At 30.3% G+C, this 20511-nt stretch overlaps 1 long non-coding RNA gene across 1 annotated transcript in view; it reads right to left on the reverse strand.

Moving 5' to 3' along the window:
• Positions 1-6467: 6467 nt before the first annotated feature.
• The window catches only part of LOC142326992 (uncharacterized), a 93314-nt gene continuing 79270 nt past the window's right edge, over positions 6468-20511 (reverse strand). Inside the window, exons 2-3 of the long non-coding RNA XR_012756887.1 lie at positions 14302-14781; positions 6468-6575 (exon numbers count right to left, since the gene is read on the reverse strand). This is a non-coding gene — a long non-coding RNA (uncharacterized LOC142326992). The remainder of the gene's footprint in view (positions 6576-14301; positions 14782-20511) is intronic.

Below are 20511 nucleotides of genomic sequence, written 5' to 3' on the forward strand. Positions count from 1 at the left end.
CGTGACTTGCAAATTCCATGAAGAATGGATATAGTTAGTTCCGACAAGCGACCCATAAACAATAAGTAAGGAGTTGATACCTTAACATCAATCCCTGCATTCTGCATAAGTTTAACAGTTTGTAAATTATTAATTGAAGATATCAAAATTAAGTATAATAATTATATTCTTTTTCAAATTTTAAATTATTAAAGATTAATTATTTTATATTTACATTTCACACTAGCAGTTAATGATGTTAAAGAACAATTTGGATTCGGAGTAACAGTACAAGGTGAAAAGATAAAGATGCTACGATTTGGTGATGATATAGTAATTCTAGCCGAGAGTAAAAAGGATTTAGAAGAAACAATGAACGGCATAGATGAAGTCCTACGCAAGAACTATCGCATGAAAATAAACAAGAACAAAACAAAAGTAATGAAATGTAGTAGAAATAACAAAGATGGACCACTGAATGTGAAAATAGGAGGAGAAAAGATTATGGAGGTAGAAGAATTTTGTTATTTGGGAAGTAAAATTACTAAAGATGGACGAAGCAGGAGCGATATAAAATGCCGAATAGCACAAGCAAACGAGCCTTCAGTAAGAAATATAATTTGTTTACATCAAAAATTAATTTAAATCTTAGGAAAAGATTTTTGAAAGTGTATGTTTGGAGTGTCGCTTTATATGGAAGTGAAACTTGGACAATCGGAGTATCTGAGAAGAAAAGATTAGAAGCTTTTGAAATGTGGTGCTATAGGAGAATGTTAAAAATCAGATGGGTGGATAAAGTGACAAATGAAGAGGTATTGCGGCAAATAGATGAAGAAAGAAGCATTTGGAAAAATATAGTTAAAAGAAGAGACAGACTTATAGGCCACATACTAAGGCATCCTGGAATAGTCGCTTTAATATTGGAAGGACAGGTAGAAGGGAAAAATTGTGTAGGCAGGCCACGTTTGGAGTATGTAAAACAAATTGTTGGGGATGTAGGATGTAGAGGGTATACTGAAATGAAACGACTAGCACTAGATAGGGAATCTTGGAGAGCTGCATCAAACCAGTCAAATGACTGAAGACAAAAAAAAAACATTTCACACGCGCGCGCGCACAAACAGAGCAAGAAATATACATTTTCAATAATTGTAAGACGTGACAAAAAGACTGCTGAGATGAAACCTTTATAAAAACTCCCTAAGGCAAAGCTAAACTTTTTCTAATCATTAAAAAGATTATTCTTTTACATTAAAAAATGAAATGGATCTTATTTAATCACGTGAAATATCACATAACATTAAAATGAAATATTAATTTCAAATATTTATTCGCTACATTAAAAATTATTAATAAGATTTAAAATTATCTTGATTAACAATGAATGATTTTATTATTTTATAGTAGTAAAAGTTATCATAATGTGAAGTATTCATAGGTATAACCTGAAAAAAAAATTACGTTACTAAAATTTAATTGCGATTCCAGGTTATTAAAAGTTATATGTTAAATAACATATTTTATTTTCTCAATTTGAATTTCATATTTCTTTTATTTCCCTACAGAGCGTTAGAAGTTTTAATGTATGTAGGAGAATTTATAGCTCTCCCTTAAATATTTTTCTTCCAACTTTCTGAGGTAATTTTTTGCTTTATCTATAAAATAAAAAAAGAAGAAAACTACTGTAATGAGAACTCAAAACGCAATTCTTAATGTAACTAATCTTTTTAAAATATTAATATAATAAAAATACTGCTATTTAAATCTATTGAAAAAAATATTTGAATATTACGTGACCTGACAGGATGTAATCTAGAAAACTATTTTAGAGTTTGAAATTCAATGAAGGCGGTTTTTTAAATTTATCGTTTAAACTTGTAACCAGTACCTAAATATATATTTTTGTACTGAAATTCAAGCTCTATCTGATTTTAGGAGGTAGTAGCGCAAACCCATCGGATTTGTATAACGGTGAACTTCTCATCATAAATCAGTTGGTTTCGAAGTCGACAGTTCTAAGATTCAAATCTTAGTACAGGCAGTTACTGTTATATGGATTTGATTACTAGATCGTGGATACCGGTGTTCTTTGGTGGTTGGGTTTCAATTAACCACACACCTCAGGAACGGTTGACCTGAGAATGTACAAGACTATACTTCATTTATATACACACGCACATTCGAGTATTATCCTCATTCATCCTCTGAAGTAATACCTTACGGTGATTACGGAGGCTAAACAGAAAAAAAAGAGAAAAGCAGTAGTACAAATTAAAAATTGATTAAATTACAGAAAAAAAAAAAAATAAGACCAACTTTTCGTTTCCGGCGGCCCTCACTATTTCGTAGTCAGAAACGCACTGATTTTCAGAGTACAACGCACCAAACACGTTTGATTACCAGTAGACTATATACACAAGAATAAAGTTTTAACTCGCTCACTCAACACATAAGCGCATTCGAAAAATACACCGTTTCACATTAACTCAACCTTACTTTTTTTTTACCTTAAATTGAGCGTAAATGTAGAACGATTCAACCAATATTCATACAATTTTTATATTCACAACTTCAGATACACTACTACAGCATATCTAAATTTCAATGAAACTGATCAAGTAGTTTTGGAGATTTTCGAGTCACAAAATCTTACACATACCTATTTATATAAATATGTATATATATATATATATATATATATATAAATATCGTGTCACGATGTGTGTTGGGATAAACTACGAAACTACTGAATTTGATCAACTTTTGATCACGATTTTGATCAAATTTCGTAACTATCTGTAATTTGATCCAACTTAAAAGACAGGATAGTTTTTATCTCAATTATTGCTCTCAATATTATATTTGTTATTGCAAATTAAATGTTTATTATACGACAATAGTGTGTATTTATTGGTTAGTTCTATGAATTCCTAATAGATGGCGGTGTAAGTTAATTCATCGATACAACTCTCTAACATCGTTTGACATCGAGGTTGTGTAGACATCCGGTAGATGGCGTTGTTTCGATTTCTAGATAATTCTACGTCATATTTGATTATGTTCACGACATAACCGTACTATTTTAATTTTTCGTGAATGATTTTTGTAATTACACTGTGTATTGTGTTATAACTGTGCAGTGTATCGTTTGGATATTATTATAATTTTTAACAGAAAAATAATAACAACATAAAACTTTACAGATAACTTTTTTTGTCTATTAATCTTCATACCACCTCAAAAACGTGTATTTCTGGCTTGCATTTTATTTATTTTTTTGTGTTTTATTTAAATTTTTTAATCTGTATATTGTTAATTAATTCATTCATTAATTTTGATCTAATGTATCTATTTAAATATTAAATATTAGAGTGGTCCAAATAGGGCAAAATTTTTGTCGATAAACGTGCACCCCCTGATTTAAAAGTACTCTCAAAAACAAAATTTTTGACGTGTTGATGAACCCTTTCCGTTCGAAAAAAGTCATCCCCCACTCCACTTGAATTTTAAAGGGGATTTAACATGGGTTTTAGGTTATTTTCAAGTCGTGACGATATAGCGCTAGCATGTTTACATGCTAGCGCTATATCGTCAGGGGAATATATCCGAATATATAGGGAATATATAGCGCTATATCGTAAGGGGGAAACCCCTTACTAAAGCATACAAAGGTTCAACATCTCAAAATATCGGAAAAGTACGTGTATAAGTGGTCCAAGTAAAGTTCAATACTTAACATGGCACTAAAAATAAATTACAGGAATAAAAGTAAAAAATAAAGACAGTGTTATCAATACCAACCAATTCATGAAAACAACACTAAACATAAAACAAATAGTCTTCGGTAAATAGAAATAGCTGTAATTCGTAGGCTATAAAAGTGACGTTAATTAAACAGTGACAGACTTTTCCTACGTTCCCACTCCTAGGTTACTTCTCCAGGTTACTCCTCTGGTTTCATCTCCCAGGTTCAGCATAAAGAAACGTTTTTACTGAGATAATTTAAAGATTTTGGAATCCTTGAATTATCTCAATATTGCTGTTACTCGTCGTTTCCCATAGCTGGATTCCAAACGTCCAGAGTGGTTTAAGGATAACTCTGTAGATCGACAGTGTACTTACAATTATCGTTATCTATAACGATAACTGTAAGTTACTACCCAGCAATCAGTTTAGTTTCCTATTCTGGATGTTAAGCTGTTTCCTCTTTTCCTTCCAAGTCTGGCGAGGATCCAAGTGTAGGCAAAGATATCGTACCCAAGAGATATAGATGCTATTTAGGTGAATCCACGGACAATCTCCCCTTCTCATCGTAAATGTCTCGCAGCTCGATTTGTTCTGATTCTCACATTTTCCATTAAATTATTTAAAACTTAAAACTTAACGTCTATATAATTCAGGAAAGAGAGATACTTAATATTATTTTTAAATCATTTTTTCCTGATATTTCAAAAAATTGTTGATCAAAAAACGTTGATATTTGGTGATATTTTTGACACCATCGAGCAAAAGGGTATCAGGATATCCATATTTTTTTTTTTTTTAGTAAGCTACACATTTTTTTAGTATTAGATACGGTTCACCAAACTGAGGCGATTTAATGAAATAAATAATTACTCCAATAAACACAATTTTAAGTTCGCTAAAAAAAGTAGGCTAAGTTGAAATCCTATTCAAAACATCAATTCTTTTATAAATTTTAATTTTAAATATTCAAAATGTAAGTATATATATATATTTGCTGTTAATGTAGACGACATGGGATCGTTTTGAAAAAGGAGGGGTCCAATGGGATATGACATTAGAATTAATTATTTTTAAATTTTTTATAATTTCTGATAAACAAACATAAATTTGACGATAAAAATGTCAACGTAAATTCTTCGTAAATGACTCTAAAAGTTCTATATATGAAGCTTTGATGGCATTATATTTTGATAAATGTTAAAAAGGGTAGAAGGATAGTTTTCGCTATATTGAATTTGTTTTACAATGGTCGTAGATAATTGATATTTAGCAAGGTGAAAGTAATTGTATTAAAATTGAAATTTGGAAGTAGTTTACTATATTCCTTATCTAAAATAGTTTTCTATTTGCGTTTCGTGATTGTGATTCGATCAGTTTTAAATTTAAAAAAATAGTCATTAATATTTAAAAACCTACATCAAAGAAAGGTGAAGCCGAAAAAGTGATGCAACCCTTTTCCGGTTATTTAATGTTAAACATTTTTACATAGATCTCTGCTTCGTTAGAGAAGATGAAAATATAAATATACTAATTAAAAACAGAGCATACTAATTAAAAACACAGTAAAGAGAAGTATATGTACTATCTCATTATCGATCAATTTTGTAGAAATCTCAGCAAAAACGCTTAATATTAAAAAAAAATAATTAAAAAAGTAATATTAAACAGTAAATAAATCGAGAATTTTATTTCTATAATTAATTATATTCTGCTGCGAGGATTCAATCTGCTAGATTATATAAATGACTATAGTTAGGTTTTTCATATTTTATTTACTTAACATCTGGTGCGTTTAAAATAGTTCAGTAAGATTTGTATTTCTAATCTTATTAATAATTTAATCCTTTTTGATATAGTATTTTATAACCAATTTTATGTTTTTGAATAATGTTGGTAGTGTCTGTCTATACACCTACAAGTTATAAGTACATACCTTTTATTTAAATTTTTTAATGCGTTTCATTTAATTCAAATTTAATTTTTATAATTATTGATTTATCTCTTTTATATAACTTTATATAATAAATATAGTATATATTATATATTCAAACAGAGGCATGGATAGGGGATGAATAAATCTGCGAGATTATGCTAACTAGCCACCCTATATATGCTTTACAAAGTCAAAGCTTCGTTTTCATAATTTTGCATCTATAGAATGTACTGTTTGGCTCTGATACGTTGCAAGTGTTTGAACAATATCGATAAAGCTTGCTATCTGTTTATTGGATATCTATTAATAAAGTATACTTCACGATATAACTACCTTCTACCATTAATTAAAGGATATCACTTCAGTAACGTAACTACAAGTAATTGAAATTACGAGATTAAGTACAGAAAATAATATAAACCATTGGCACACGCTCTATAGATCAATATAACAGTCGAGATTAGCGAAAATTTTACGAATAAATTTTTTTACACCTTATTTTATTAAAATAAATAAATTTAATATCATTTATAAAATATAAATTTAAATATATTTACAGAATATTAATTATTTCACATTTTTAGGACGTGCTATTTAGAAAGATAGCGTGTTGGTATTTTGACCTTGATCACTTATTTTAAATTGTATTTCTCTGGAATATATTTATTGACCAAAATTAAATAAAAACTTAGATGGTATTTTTGTTTAAATAAAACAATAAGAATAAAATAGTTCATTTGTTGAAAGTCTACATATATATATATATATATATATCACTACTATATAAGAGAGAATATCTTTTAAGTTTGTTCCGATAACAGCAAAAACTACTGAACCAATCATTACTAAATTTTAACAGTAGATATCTTATGATTCCCGAACGTTTTCCACAGTTCCAACCTCACCAATCTCACTCCTATATAAATCATAAATAAAAAAACGTTTAAATAAACAACCTAGAACTACTTTTACTAAATTTAATATCGTTGTCTATATCGACTGTCATTTTCTTTGTCGATCGTTGTCTATTTCAAATAGCAACTTCTTCAGAATATTTTTATGTGATTTACTAGATTTAGTATCTTTGTTGATAAAAGATCGATATCGTAATATACGTAAAAACAAATTGTTTTGTGATAAAATTAAAGGGAATGATGACTAATTATTTAACAAAGTTTTGATTGTTTGAGGAGTACTGAATTTCGATATCAATATCGATTTCATCAGAAGTTATTGTGTTTTACAAAATTTAATTTCGTCGAATCTGGCGGTCATTGGCGAAAATTCATCCTCACGTGAACAATGTAGCACATTATAGATTTTTGTATTCTGACTAAGTTCCATTAGGGTTAGCCGTACACAATGGCGTAGATTCGACTTTCAATTTGGTATTAATTTTGGTATGGTATTTGGTATTAATATTCTCGTAACACCTACATCGGCGAAGTCACAGATAGGAAGAAAACCTTTTAAGACTAATAAAATTTATGATCGTAAAAAACGTGAATCTACACCTGGACGTTCTTGAAGAGCAACGTATACATAAAATAGAGTTCAATCTTAGAGAAATATGTCGGGTCTCAAATCAGTTTTTGATTATCACTCTGAAATATCTATCTGAATTTGAGATACGAGTATACTCAGATAGGTAATATAATTAAAATATTTAATAAAAAAATATGTATGCAATGTCAAAAAATTGAATGTTTGAACTTCTGAACTTTGCTGTACTGTGAAAAGTAGTTTTTGAACAACTTCTCCTGATTTTGTTAAAAATTTGATTTTGGAAATACATATCCTTTGTCTAAAAATTATATTTTATCCGGTAAATTGTAAATAACGAACTCTAAGAGTAACAGCCCGCAAATAATTTTTGAAATTCTGTAAGCATATAGCACGGGTGAAGCCGCGACGGAATATGATAGAGTACACACACACACGCGCGCGCGCGCACGCACACACACACACACATCTACTAATGTTATAACTTAAATTACTGACGAATAATTTGTAGTAGAATAGAACGGGAGATAAAGCTAGTTATAGTTTTAAATAAAATCACAGGAACATAACAAGTAATGTTTAGATTTAGATTAATTTAGAAGAGAAGCTGAAAGTCAAGCAAAGATTTTTATATGATAGTTAAAGAAGAATTTTTTGTAATTTATGTTTGAATTTGGTAATAATAAGAAAAAAAATGAGAAAAAGAAAGATACAACAAAGAAAGGAAATAAATGCAATACAAGGATGAAGAAACAAGGATGGGATGAAGGAGAATTGGTAACGACGAAAGTTACTTTTAATTTTTGTAAATGAAGAATGCAGTAAAGCTAAAAGAAAAATTGACAGCGAAGCAACAATTCAGGAAAACGTTTAAAAATATTAATATTTCCTGTTGATTTTGCAATTTTATCTCAAACGAGAGATATTAGAAGAAGTAATGAATTACTCATTACTAGAGGAGAAATTCAGGTTAAAATTAAGCAAGACTAAAATATGAAATGAACAGGAGGAATAATAATGAAGATTAAATATTTGAATAGAAACGATATACCAGTAGTAAAATTATTTATTTACAGTAGTATTATTATGTTATTTGGATATTAAAATGACAAGAATAGACGAAGTAAGGACAAAACCAGAAAGAAAATTGCACAATCCAACTTTTTGCAAGAGATAAATTTACTGTTATTGAATACAGATTTATGAATTATAAAAAATTCTTGAAGTATTTGTAAGAAAAATTGATGGCAGTATTTGCTGCCGTGAATTGCTTTACGGCAGCAAAACCAAATGGACGATATGAAAACCAAAGAAATGAAGAACAAAGACGTTTAAGATGTTACAGGGAAATGTTGAAAGATGTAAATTGATTAATTTAGTACTAAAATAACTACTAAACAAGTACGAGTACTAAAATAAGTTAGAAGAATCCCCAACATACTTTAAAATTTCTTTCTGTAAACCTCTTCGTAAAATCTTAATGTGCAATATACTATATATTAAACCGTCCTGATTCGGTTAATTTGATTCTAGAAGGAAAATAAAGATTAGAATATATGAAGTGTGTTTTTAAAGTAATATCCGTTTAAAAAAAAAAAAACAAAACTGAAAGTTATGAACAAACTTTATTTACACATGAAAAAACTTTAAATTTATTTATTATTTTTTACACAGCTTCTTCTTTCTTTTCCTGTTTAGCCTCCGGTAACTACCGTTCAGATATTACTTCAGTGGATGAATGAGGATAATATGTATGAGTGTAAATGAAGTGTAGTCTTGTACATTCTCAGTTCTACCGTTCCTGAGATGTGTGGTTAATTGAAACCCAACCACCAAAGAACACCGGTATCCACGATCCAGCTGCCTTTTACTTTACTTTTACATTGTTTACACAACTGCCTTCAACTTCCAACACATTTTTCATACCATTTTATTAGCTTCTTTATTCCCAATTCAAGAATTTCTGCCGCAAGTGACTTAAATTACGCAGCAATGCCATTTTTAAATCAGTTGTCATTATCAAATCTCTACGAATGCAAGCCACTGTTTAAGGTTAAGAAAAATAAAATAATCGCTGGAAGCTAAGTCGAGGTTATAAAGCGGACAAGCGAAAATTTTTTAACAACATTTTTCCAGTTGCTTCACTGTCTCATTTACCGCGTGTGGCATTATTACGCATAAAAAAAATCACGCAGGATAGCATCCCACATCGTTTATTTTATGTAACTCTTCCAAGAATTTTTAACACGTTTTGCAATACGTATCGGCATTTCCAGCAGTTCCAGTATCACTAAATTTGACAAGCAAGATGTTTTGCGATGGCGGATGCCGCCATCGCAACTACTGCTACTTTGTCTCGACGTTCGAATAAGAAATCCAAGTTTTATCTCCGGTAATAATGTAATCAAACAATTCATTACTTTTATTTAACGCCAACGTAACGCCAAAAAAATTCATGCGCTGCAGCTAGACGTTTTTCCTTATGTGTATCAATTAACATCTTCGGCACAAATCTGGCACACAGTTTTTTACATTCCAATTTCTCAGTCAAAATTTCATAAATTAAATATCATGAAACATCAAAGACAATTGTGACACTACCCGGTTTCACAATTTTTTTCCATCAAATCTTTTATTCAAATTATTCGTTATCAGCAACGGCCGGTGGCTACGTTCTACATCATGAAAGTTCGTTCGCTCTTCTCGAAACGAACGGCATCACTATCTTAATTTAATGTTACTCATAAAATTTGGCTCTTAAACGTTACAAATTTGCCTGTGAACTTCAGCCACAGAATTAACGTTGCCCAATAAATTCAGATTATTCAATTATAATTTACTTAATTATAAATGGATGAATATAAACAACTAACAACAAAATAACTAAACTATTGTTGCTAACAGCTGACTATTGATTGAAGCAACTAAGCAACGCAGACTGCATCTGTTTACATCGCATACAAAAACGGCAAATTTAAAACGGACCTTATTTTAAAAGCACGCCTCATATTAAATAAGATCTAGAATTATATTAGAACAGCATAGAAAAACAGACGTAGAATGTAAATTAATGAAGCAGTGCATCGAACCGGTCAAAAGAATGAAGAAATATACGCGTATATTGTATGAGTACACATACAGAGAAACCGGCAGAATCCCGTTTAAAAATTAAAAGTTCAACAAAAGTTGTTGCAAATTTCATTGCCTTCAACTTTGCTTTTTCAATTTCTATACTTTCTTCTAAATTCATTCCGAAAAATTCGGTAAATAAAATTTCCCGATAAATATTTTAAATGAAAAAACAGCTTACAATTAATTCACAACTAAATGAATTTCGTTTCAAATTTTGCAAAAAAAAAATTTTCTGCTGTTGTGATAAAAAAGAAAATAGGCTTGGCTTGTTTAGTTTATAAACAAACGTTTGTTGTTGTAAACCAAAGGTATATATAAACAGTATATTGTCAGCAACATATAGACAAAACAAACTTTTATAAATATATATTTTCATATCTTGATAAAATAAATTTTTTTATGATTAATTTATCACTTAAGCTCAAACCTTTGTACGTAGAGGTATGGAATGGAGATTTTTTAGTGTATAATAAAATGCTACGCCTGCCTTGAACCCAAGGCCTATCGGATGAAACACTGTAACGCTATTATTCCGCCAGGGTGGTCGGCGGAATTATATATTAATTTTTGACATATCTTTTACTTCAAATTTTAGGTCATTCAAATTTGTATAAATTGAAAGGAGCAAACAGGAACAGAATACTTTTTAGCTCAAATTTACCGTTTTTTTTTTTATCGGACTTGTGATATTGCCCCATTTTCAGTACAGCAATTTTCCAGAAAAGTAGAAAACATTTCAAACAGGGCGATACTGTATTTATATTTTTTTGTAAATTACAGGTGACTAGGGAGAAAATGAACTTTAAAAATTAGTCGGAATACTAAAATTTTTCAATTTTGTTTTTAGCTGAAGATAAAAGATTTTATCTTAAGATTTTTATTTACTCAAAGTAGTAAAATAGATTTTCAGACATATCTTTTAAATATTGCTATATTTTAACTTGTATTAATTATACGGGAGTACGGAACTTCTAATCCACCTCTTTACAAGGGACAAGAATTACTGATTCTTATAAAGAAAATTTTTACTTTCTCGGCTAAATAGTTATATTGTGTAGCTGTAAATTATAAGGGAAAGTATGGAAAGTATATTTAATATTTCATGCCGGGGCTTTTACATATCTTGACGATTCACGAGCCCGTTTAAAAAAAATAGCATAGAAAATTCCGTACATTCTTTCGGAACATACGTATGATTATATACTAGCCAGTTTTTAGCTTGATAGTTTCATTGAAATAAATAAAACCGATTTGAATTAAACTTGGCACGATGATTTTTATATAGGAGGCATTGATGTCATTTATTTTTTGTCACATCGATCCAGGGAATAGGGAGGGACCTCATGGAAACCGTATTTCAAAATTTTAGTGAACGGATATAGCTAAATCTTTTCACAGAATTTAATTTTCCTTAGGTAGCTAACATACTTTCTTATCTACTGTCATTTTTCAACACGATCGAGACCCAAAGCAAAGAGCAAAATCTAATCTAATTTACTTAATAAGTTGATTCAAAGATCAGAAATTTAGCATTTTTAGATTGGTAACCAAAAACTTCGGATCTTAACTCCAAAGGAAATTTGTGGTCCCATTAAATAGAATCAATTTTTTTCTGTCCACACATCGATTTAAAATTTTTTGTAAGAATATTATCGACAATAAGATTCCTTAAGAAAGAATACGAATATTATTACCGAATTCTTACAAAACTTAAGAATAAAAAATTAATTTATGTAAAATTAGTAATAAAATAGAAAAATTACTAATAAAATTAATCGTTAGTATGCCGAAGTTAATTCACAAAGTATACTAATTACTTTCTTCTCAAATCTCTTGTCAGCTTAAAATTGTAGGAATATAACATTATATATATATTTTTTTAAAGCGTAGTTCTAGTGTTAAATATTTCACTTTTTGTTAATAAAATTCCTGTTCTTAAAATACCAGGGTGTTCTAAAAAATATTTGTCTGAATATGGTAATTTTTCAATTTTTATAAAGAATTGTCTAGAAGCTTAAAGTGCATGATGTTTAAACTGCTCGTGCAAATTGATATCATTAAGTTTTTTACGCGTCCAGAAGTACTTCACTTTTTGAAAAAAATTTAATTTAAGTTTTGTAAAACTACAATTTTTCTTGATTGAAAAGTGTTTACGGAGGTTAGAAGAGCTTCTAGGGAGACTAAAAACTTTGAAAGGGTGCCCAAATCGTTTCAATAGCATAAGAACATTTTTTTTTATTTACGAAAGTTTTAAAAAAGCACTTTTTTATAATTTCAATAATTCAAATTTTGAATTTTTTACTCTTCTTTCCGGTTTCAGAGAATATAAAAATAAAAATTTGATAGATCAACTATAAAGGGTTTTCTATAAAAATATTTTATAATTAATCTATTTTATCACAAAGAAATTTCAAAGAGAGTGCAATTAGGGGAAGATAAATTAGGTCACGTACGTAATCGTTACAAAATATGTCACTGACAAAGAAGTAAGCATTTAAAACAAACAAATTAAATCGGTTTATTAATTTCAGAAAAGTTTGCACAAGCAAACGAATAAACAAACATGATCTCTTTATGTAGTGTACATCACTGATTCCTAACATAGGAATACTTCTACACTATCCTAGGGGAGACTAAAACATTTAAGTAGTATTAAACAAGGTTGTATGTTTATGAGCGAAGATTAAAATTTAAACTGCGAAGTTAACAACAACTTTAGTTAATAATAAATAACTAAATTAAAAAAAAACATGCAATTTATCTTCCAGTAGGTCTATAATAAAAATCACCTTTCAAAACTGGGTTTTCTTGGGCATACAAAAAAGTAACACTATTTGTAACTTTAAAACAAACATTATTCGCATTCGTGAATACGAATGTGAATTACGTGTTTCGTGAATATGATTTATAACAATTGTATTATTAATACTTAAATACCTACTTGAAACATTGGGGCATCGTATCTTTTTTTTGTATTTATTAAATATCAATTATTTAAAAAAAAATTTCTAACTATATTCATGGAAAAGAAAATAAGCTTGACATTTCACATAAAATAGGAACTCGTTTGGAGAAAAGGTTTGGGAATCATCAATAAAAATTATAAAATATTGAAAAAAGATTAGCAAAATGTTTTATAGAAAGTAAAACTCCGATTATACAGAACCGAGACATGATCGCTGAATAAAGTGAATGAATAAAATGGAGCGGGTACAGAGATAAATGAAATGAATGATATTAAAACTAGAGAAAGGCTAGAGTTCCATCATTATCAACTACTTCCTCGGGAAAATGCGAGCCCGGTCATTTACATAAATACAAGAGCTGTTTTGTTTGAAAATTTATTTAAGCTATTGAATATCAGTAGGGGAAACTTAATTAGAGCCCAAAGTATGGAATACTGAACGATGAAATATCTGAATGTTGTTCATTTAAATGATGTTGCCTCTTTGAAATTAGAATTATCTTTGCAAAGAGAATAGGTTTCATGATTACTAGTATGAAAAACAGTAATTCCAGTCCGAACAAACAGATAGTTTTGAATGATCTCTGTAGAACGAATAAAACTGAATAACCTCGAGAGAATACTCATTACATTTCTCGCTGCTGATGATTATTAAGTCAGACATAATAATAGCATAGATTTATTTATTATTACTCCTATCTTCGTTGTAGTTTTTAAATGAATATCTTGTAAATGTTAGTCAAATGTTAGTCAGTTGGAATACACAATTATTCCGGGGACTGATTGTTTGTTCCTTACAACAATCTAGCAACTGAAAAAATGTTAATATCGGTTGAACAATTTACACTGATAGACAAAAAAAAAATTATTTTAATACTTCTCTAAGTGTGATACTATTTCTTTAATTGCTTTTTTATATACATTATAGATCTGTAAATATAATTTTTCTATCACCCTTAGTTTTAAATAAATTACGCTTAAAAAAAAAATAAGGGAAAATATAGTTAAAATCTATAAAATTTATAATTTTGCATGGTCATACCTGTGTTAGAATGATTTCGCTGATACTTTTCTTTTATAAATAGCCTCAGGAACATCCCAAATTAATGTCCAACAGTAATCTGCTAGCATGTTAGTATTCCATTTCCCTTTATAGCGGCTTTCTATCACCGAAATGTCTTTGTGGAAACGTTCACCGTGTTCGTCATTTACGTCTCCGAGGTTTTCCGGGAAAAAATCCAGATGTGAGTGGAGGAAATATATTTTCAAAGACATATTACATCCCATAGCTCTGTATGAAGTGAGAAGTTGATTAATAATATCGTGGTAATTGTCGAATTTTTGTTTTGAAGCAAAATACTAGGATCGTTTAGAAACTTCTCGGCCCGTGCAGATATGGCACAAGTATGACCAAATAACTATAATTTTTGTCAAGTATGGTCTTTTAGATGGAGTGCTGCAAAGTTTCAGACGAGTGCTTTTAGTTGCTTGTTTGTGACAGTCGAGTAATTTTTTATATTTCCTGAAAAATGGATAAAATTAAACTTTGAGTTGTTATAACGTGCTTTATTTTAAAATATTTAACTTACGGACATATAAAAAGAAATATATACCGCTTTGAACTATTCTTCCCTTTTGTTTTCGATGGTAAAAAAATGGGCTTCTGAATTTTAATATAGTCGTACATCCATTCAAGATGTTGAACACTCGGGACGCTTAAAAACCATTACGACAAAAAATCCACAATGCCATATTAAGGGATTGCCGACTAGGCAGGAAGGCACACGAGCTTGCTGCCGTCGTAAATATCTCGATAGACCTTGTCCAGTATATTTTACTCGATGTTTTGTGTATTAAAAAGCTTTCCCCTTGATGGATGTTGCGTTCATATAGTTGAACAAAAATAAATTTGACTAAACTCTTTCCAAGAGTGTTTAGATTTATTTAAACTCGATTCTACTAAATTTCTTCGAAGTTTTATTGTAGTGGCTGAAAGATGGATTCACCATTATGCCAAACCAGAAGTCAAACAGGAGTCCAAACAATGGGTGGGAGCAGATAAAGGCACGCCAAAGAAAGCAAAAACTGTTCTATCTGGAGGAAAATCCTGACAACGGTCTTTTGGGATTCTCGTGGTGTGGTGCACATGGACTACCTGAAAAAAGGTAGGACCATCACCGGGGAATTACACTTCCCTATTACCACCGATTGAAGGGTGCTATTCAGGATAAACATTCACGTTGTCCAGAAAGAAAGTGATCATTCACCACGATAATGAGTTTACACACAGGTCTCGGGTTGTTGCTCCAAACTTCTACGATCTACCTTCGAAGTGCTTCTACACGCATCGTATTTGCTGGATTTGGCTCCCAGTGATTACTTTCTCTTACGAAATATGAAAAAATGGCTCGCTCTACAAATATTTACTTCAAATGATAAGTCAAAGCAGAAACAATCCACCCTTATTTTGCACAGTTGAACAGGTCGCATTACACTGAGGGTATTTTAAAGGCTCGGAAAGTTTTTGCTTTAAATGTATCGAATTGTAAGGTGACTACGACGAAAAATAAAATTTGAGAAATCTTGACTCTTCTTTTTTAAGCCGAGAAATTTCCGGACAACCCTCGTAGAAAATTTAAAAAATTAAGTAAATGAGCAAAAAGCGATAAGTTTAAATCTGAAACATTCATCTATTGAACCAGAATATTATTTAAGAATTAATAATTTTAGACATTTACAGTGTTCCAATAAAAAAATGAGAACCTAGATTTACTGGTACAAAGTTATTGCCAAACTTTAGGCTTTACAGTTTTAGAAAGTGATATAGACAACTGTCATAAAATAAAAAATCATTCTGCGGAGAAAAATAATGTCGTTCCCGTATTACAGACAAATTTACGAGTAGATCGATTAAAAAGGGAATTCTGAGTTATAGACTAGGGAAGTACAATTATTTTACAAGATGTATCGGCAAATACAAATTGGTCAACCGATGTGTGTGTGTGTATATATATATATATAGGATTATCATAAAAGAATGGTGCGGTTTTGAACATGGTTTAAATTAAAACAGAATTACTTACAGTTTATGTTTTTTATTTTTCAAATTTGTCGTCTCAAACATTTTTTTACATAATTAATAAATTTCAATATGTGCGCCCTTAGTCGCTCGACAAATGTCCAAACGATACTCAACTTCTCTCCAAACATTAGTTAACATTTCTTCGTTAATGGTTGTCATTGCTTCATTAATTCTGTTTTTTAAGTGGTTTAGGTCGCGAATTTTATGCGTATAAACAACGCTTTTGATGTACTCCCACAAGAAAAAGTCAGGTCTGGACTCCTTGGAGGCCAAAGTATGGGTCCTTGCCGGCCTAGCCATCAATCTCCAAATTTTTTCGTTCAAAGCGTCCGTGACCGATGCATTGAAGTGCGGGGGAGCACCATCTTGTTGAAAATGAAGTTGATGAATGTTTTCGAGTTCATCCGGCTGAGGAAAGCAATAATTGATCAACATGTCAAGACACTCAACTCCATTAATTGTTTTTTCAGCAAAGAAGAAAGGCCCTATTACACGATTTTTCATCGCACCACACCAAACATTAACTTTAGGCGAATCGCGTTGTTTCTCAAAATTGCGTGTGGGTTTTCAGAGCCCCATATTCGTGAATTGTGTCTGTTAACGCATCCATTCACATGGAATGTAGCTTCGTCTGTAAAAATTATATCATCTAAAAATGATTCGTTTTCACTTATTCTGTCCGACATTTCAACAGCGAAATCGTAATGTTTTACACAATCATCGGGTTTCAATTCCTGCAGTATCTGGATTTTATAAGCGTGTACTTTCAGTTTTTTACGTAAAACTTCGTGAACTGTTGATTTTGGAATACCTAATTCGACGCTTCGACGGGGGATGGACTTCCCAGGACTTCTAATTGCCGATCGTCTAATTAGTTCAACCGTTTCGTCTGGTACACTTGATCTGCCGGTTGATTTCTGTTTCTTAACCGATCCGGTTTCTTGGAATCGTTTGAACCAATGTGTTATGTTATTTTTGTGTGGTGGATTTCTTCCGAATTCACGTCGAAACGCCCGTTGAACCAAAATTACGGATTTTAATTCGGCCATCAATAAAACACACTTTGTTTTGTCTTTATCCGAGAACATTGTAACTCACTAAACTCACCGCAACAACAATACAAGAACTGACGTGGTTACAACTGCTGATCAACAAACTTTTGGGTTGGAGGCTTTCAGGGATACCAATATAACATCTAGAAATTTCCCTACAATCTTCCTATGAATTACTGAAACCGCACCATTCTTTTATGATAACCCTGTGTATATACACACACACACATAAACGAACAAATTGTTGGCTGCCGATTCGGATTGGGCGACCAGTATTTAGTTCTAATTGTATCATATTTCTCCCATCGAGCTCTTTAAAATGATAAAACAAATGACCATTAGTCCCATTTAAAATATTTAATCACTCACCACACAGAAATTTAAAAAAAGTGAAATATATGTTCATTGAAGTAGACCCTCGGTACAAGAAAGAATACCGCAAACCACATCCACTTATCTTAATTATAAAAAACATTAGAGCGTGTGAAAGTTCAACCACCTAGTATATATAATAATAGATTAACGAAAATCTCTTAGAGGAATGGAGGAAGGATATGAATCGGCAAGAGAAACAAAGAAACAAAAGATTATAAATAACATTTTTTGTTGCGTGGAAGAAAGATACTGTTACGGAGAACGGATGGGGCTTCTACAGTTCTACAGTTGCATTCCGGTGTAAAGATACAACGGAAGGTGTTTGTTAACTTTAACTTCAAAGTTCGACACTTATTTTTTTTATTAAAAAAATTGTACGTAGTTTAACAGTTACATTATATATATATATTTTTTTTTGTTTTATTATATTAAAACTACGGTTTAAAAGCCTTCGTTATTAATTCATCACAACATTTGGAGTTTTAAAACAAATTTTCAATTTGTATTATTGATATTGTTAATTTTTAATTATCACCTCATATTACTGTTTTAAGTGAAATTTGGGTTTTTGATTCGGAATTAAGCGATTACGTAATAGATGGTTTTCAATCATATAAAATGTTGTAACCAGATGTCTCCATCTGGATGTGTAACTTTCTATATTAAAAAAAAAAATTACGCACAAAGTCTATCAATAACATTTACCATAAGCTAGTGGCATAATTTATCTTTGTCTATAAGCTGTTGAGAATGTCCGACATGTGTTGTTTGCTTTTTTAAGGAATCATGATTCTGAAATATTTATTAATGAATTAAATTCTTTCTTAAGTTATTAAAATAATGTAACTTTAGTTATCGATAATGAGATATAAATTTAAAATATATCGATAATTCTAATAATAAATTTAAAAGAAAAAAAATAGAATTATTGCAGTATTAGTGATGTATCTTGACTAACAAATACAAGTAACACTTTCTCATGCCAATCTGGCTTACTGAAAAGTACTTCTCTTTTCAAACAGAATTTACCAAAAAAAAACCTTTGTAATATACAGATATGTAATTAACATTGCTGTTCAAATAAATAATAAGATTATTGTTGCAATATATAGATAATATTGAGGTCGTGCGAATACAGTTTGCGGAAAATTACGTCTAAATACTACGTTAGAATTTAGTTTGGTTCGAGAAGTAGAGATTACTATGCATTTAAGAGATTGATAAATCTTTGAAAAAAAAATTACTAGACACGCCAGACAATAGACTTCCTAAGTCTGTTTTACTATATTTAAAATACATTCCTGATCGTCAGACAAATCCTCTGACTATCTGGAATTACAATCGTGAATCGAGAAGCAAAACTATGTTAATTAAATCGATGAAGAAAATATTTGACTGAGACAAACAATGACCGAGTTCAATGGGATTAGACGGTCTCTGCTTGGACTGAAAAATAGAGAATTTTATTAGTTTTTGCTTTTATCAAACATAAAGAAGATATATGACAGCAGGTTTTAATCCTGATTATAAGCGAATTAGTTGCTTTTAACATTTGGTGAGTTTTTATCTTAGTAATAATTTATCTTTTATAAAAAATAAACCTGTAAATTCAGTTAATACTCGTTAGCCCAGCAGAATCATTTATTTATTGTAATAATCGTTTTTATTTGATTGATGACAATGTCATCTAAACGGCATGTAAAATTAAGAATTCAAAATTGTTATTTCATATATTTTTTCATCATAAGCACTCTACAGCCCTAAGGAATCATTTTATAAAGCGATATGTTTTCAAGGCTGGTAATTAACTAAAAATGTTATTGATTATTAATAATTCTAGTGAAAAGTAAAATGATTTAAAAAAATGATTTTAATGAATCTTAGTGTCATATTCACAAACTAAGGAAGGCTTCAATTTATAATTTGAAATTATTTTATTATTATTATTATTATTATTCCAGTAAAATAGCAAAAAGTATAATTTTCATCAGTTGTATTGCTCCCAAGTAATATTTATGTCGAAAAGGAAATTATTTTTATTTAACTAACCGGTTCGTTCTCTACCCTTTTCCATCTAGCCACGGGGTTCTGCCCTCTGGGCCCCCGCTGTGTCCGTTATCCTAATGGTTATGAAAATAATACTGATATATAACAATTAAAACCTGAAAAGCTTTCTCTCGAAAACGAATCCCTCGATTTTGACATAGAATTTCCTTCTGCAGACGAACATATCACTTTTCATCCCCTTTCCATAACCTTAGATTACCCTACATCTCGGTAAGGGGTCAAGGTAGAGAGCTGAAAATCGTATATGTTATAAAACGGATAGTTTATTGGTTTTACGTCGAAAACCGAGATCAAAAACGGTATTAAGTCGTCTTCCAAGAGAAAAAATTCACAACTTCACCCTCAAGTGGGCTAGACCCTCGATCTATGGCCTAAAATCTTCCCTGGGATAACACAAATATATTCTGAAAATTTGAAAGCAATCGGTGGTTAGTTTTCGCGTGATGCTGTTGCAAATAGACAGAACCGCCACATACTTTCGTGTTCATAAATTATATGTTGTACAGATATTTGAGAATGTATTATACTTAATTATGAAGTGAGTACGATAGTTTGTTATCGAGTAGAAAGTCTTTATCGATTAAATTGGTAAGTTTTTTGTTTTTAATTTCAGTTTTATTTTTAGATTGTAATTTTTCTTATGGTTAATGTATATTAAGTTATGAAATATGATAGT

This window comes from Lycorma delicatula, chromosome 6 (genome assembly GCF_047948215.1).
Source record: "Lycorma delicatula isolate Av1 chromosome 6, ASM4794821v1, whole genome shotgun sequence".
Taxonomy (NCBI): Eukaryota; Metazoa; Arthropoda; class Insecta; order Hemiptera; family Fulgoridae; genus Lycorma; species Lycorma delicatula.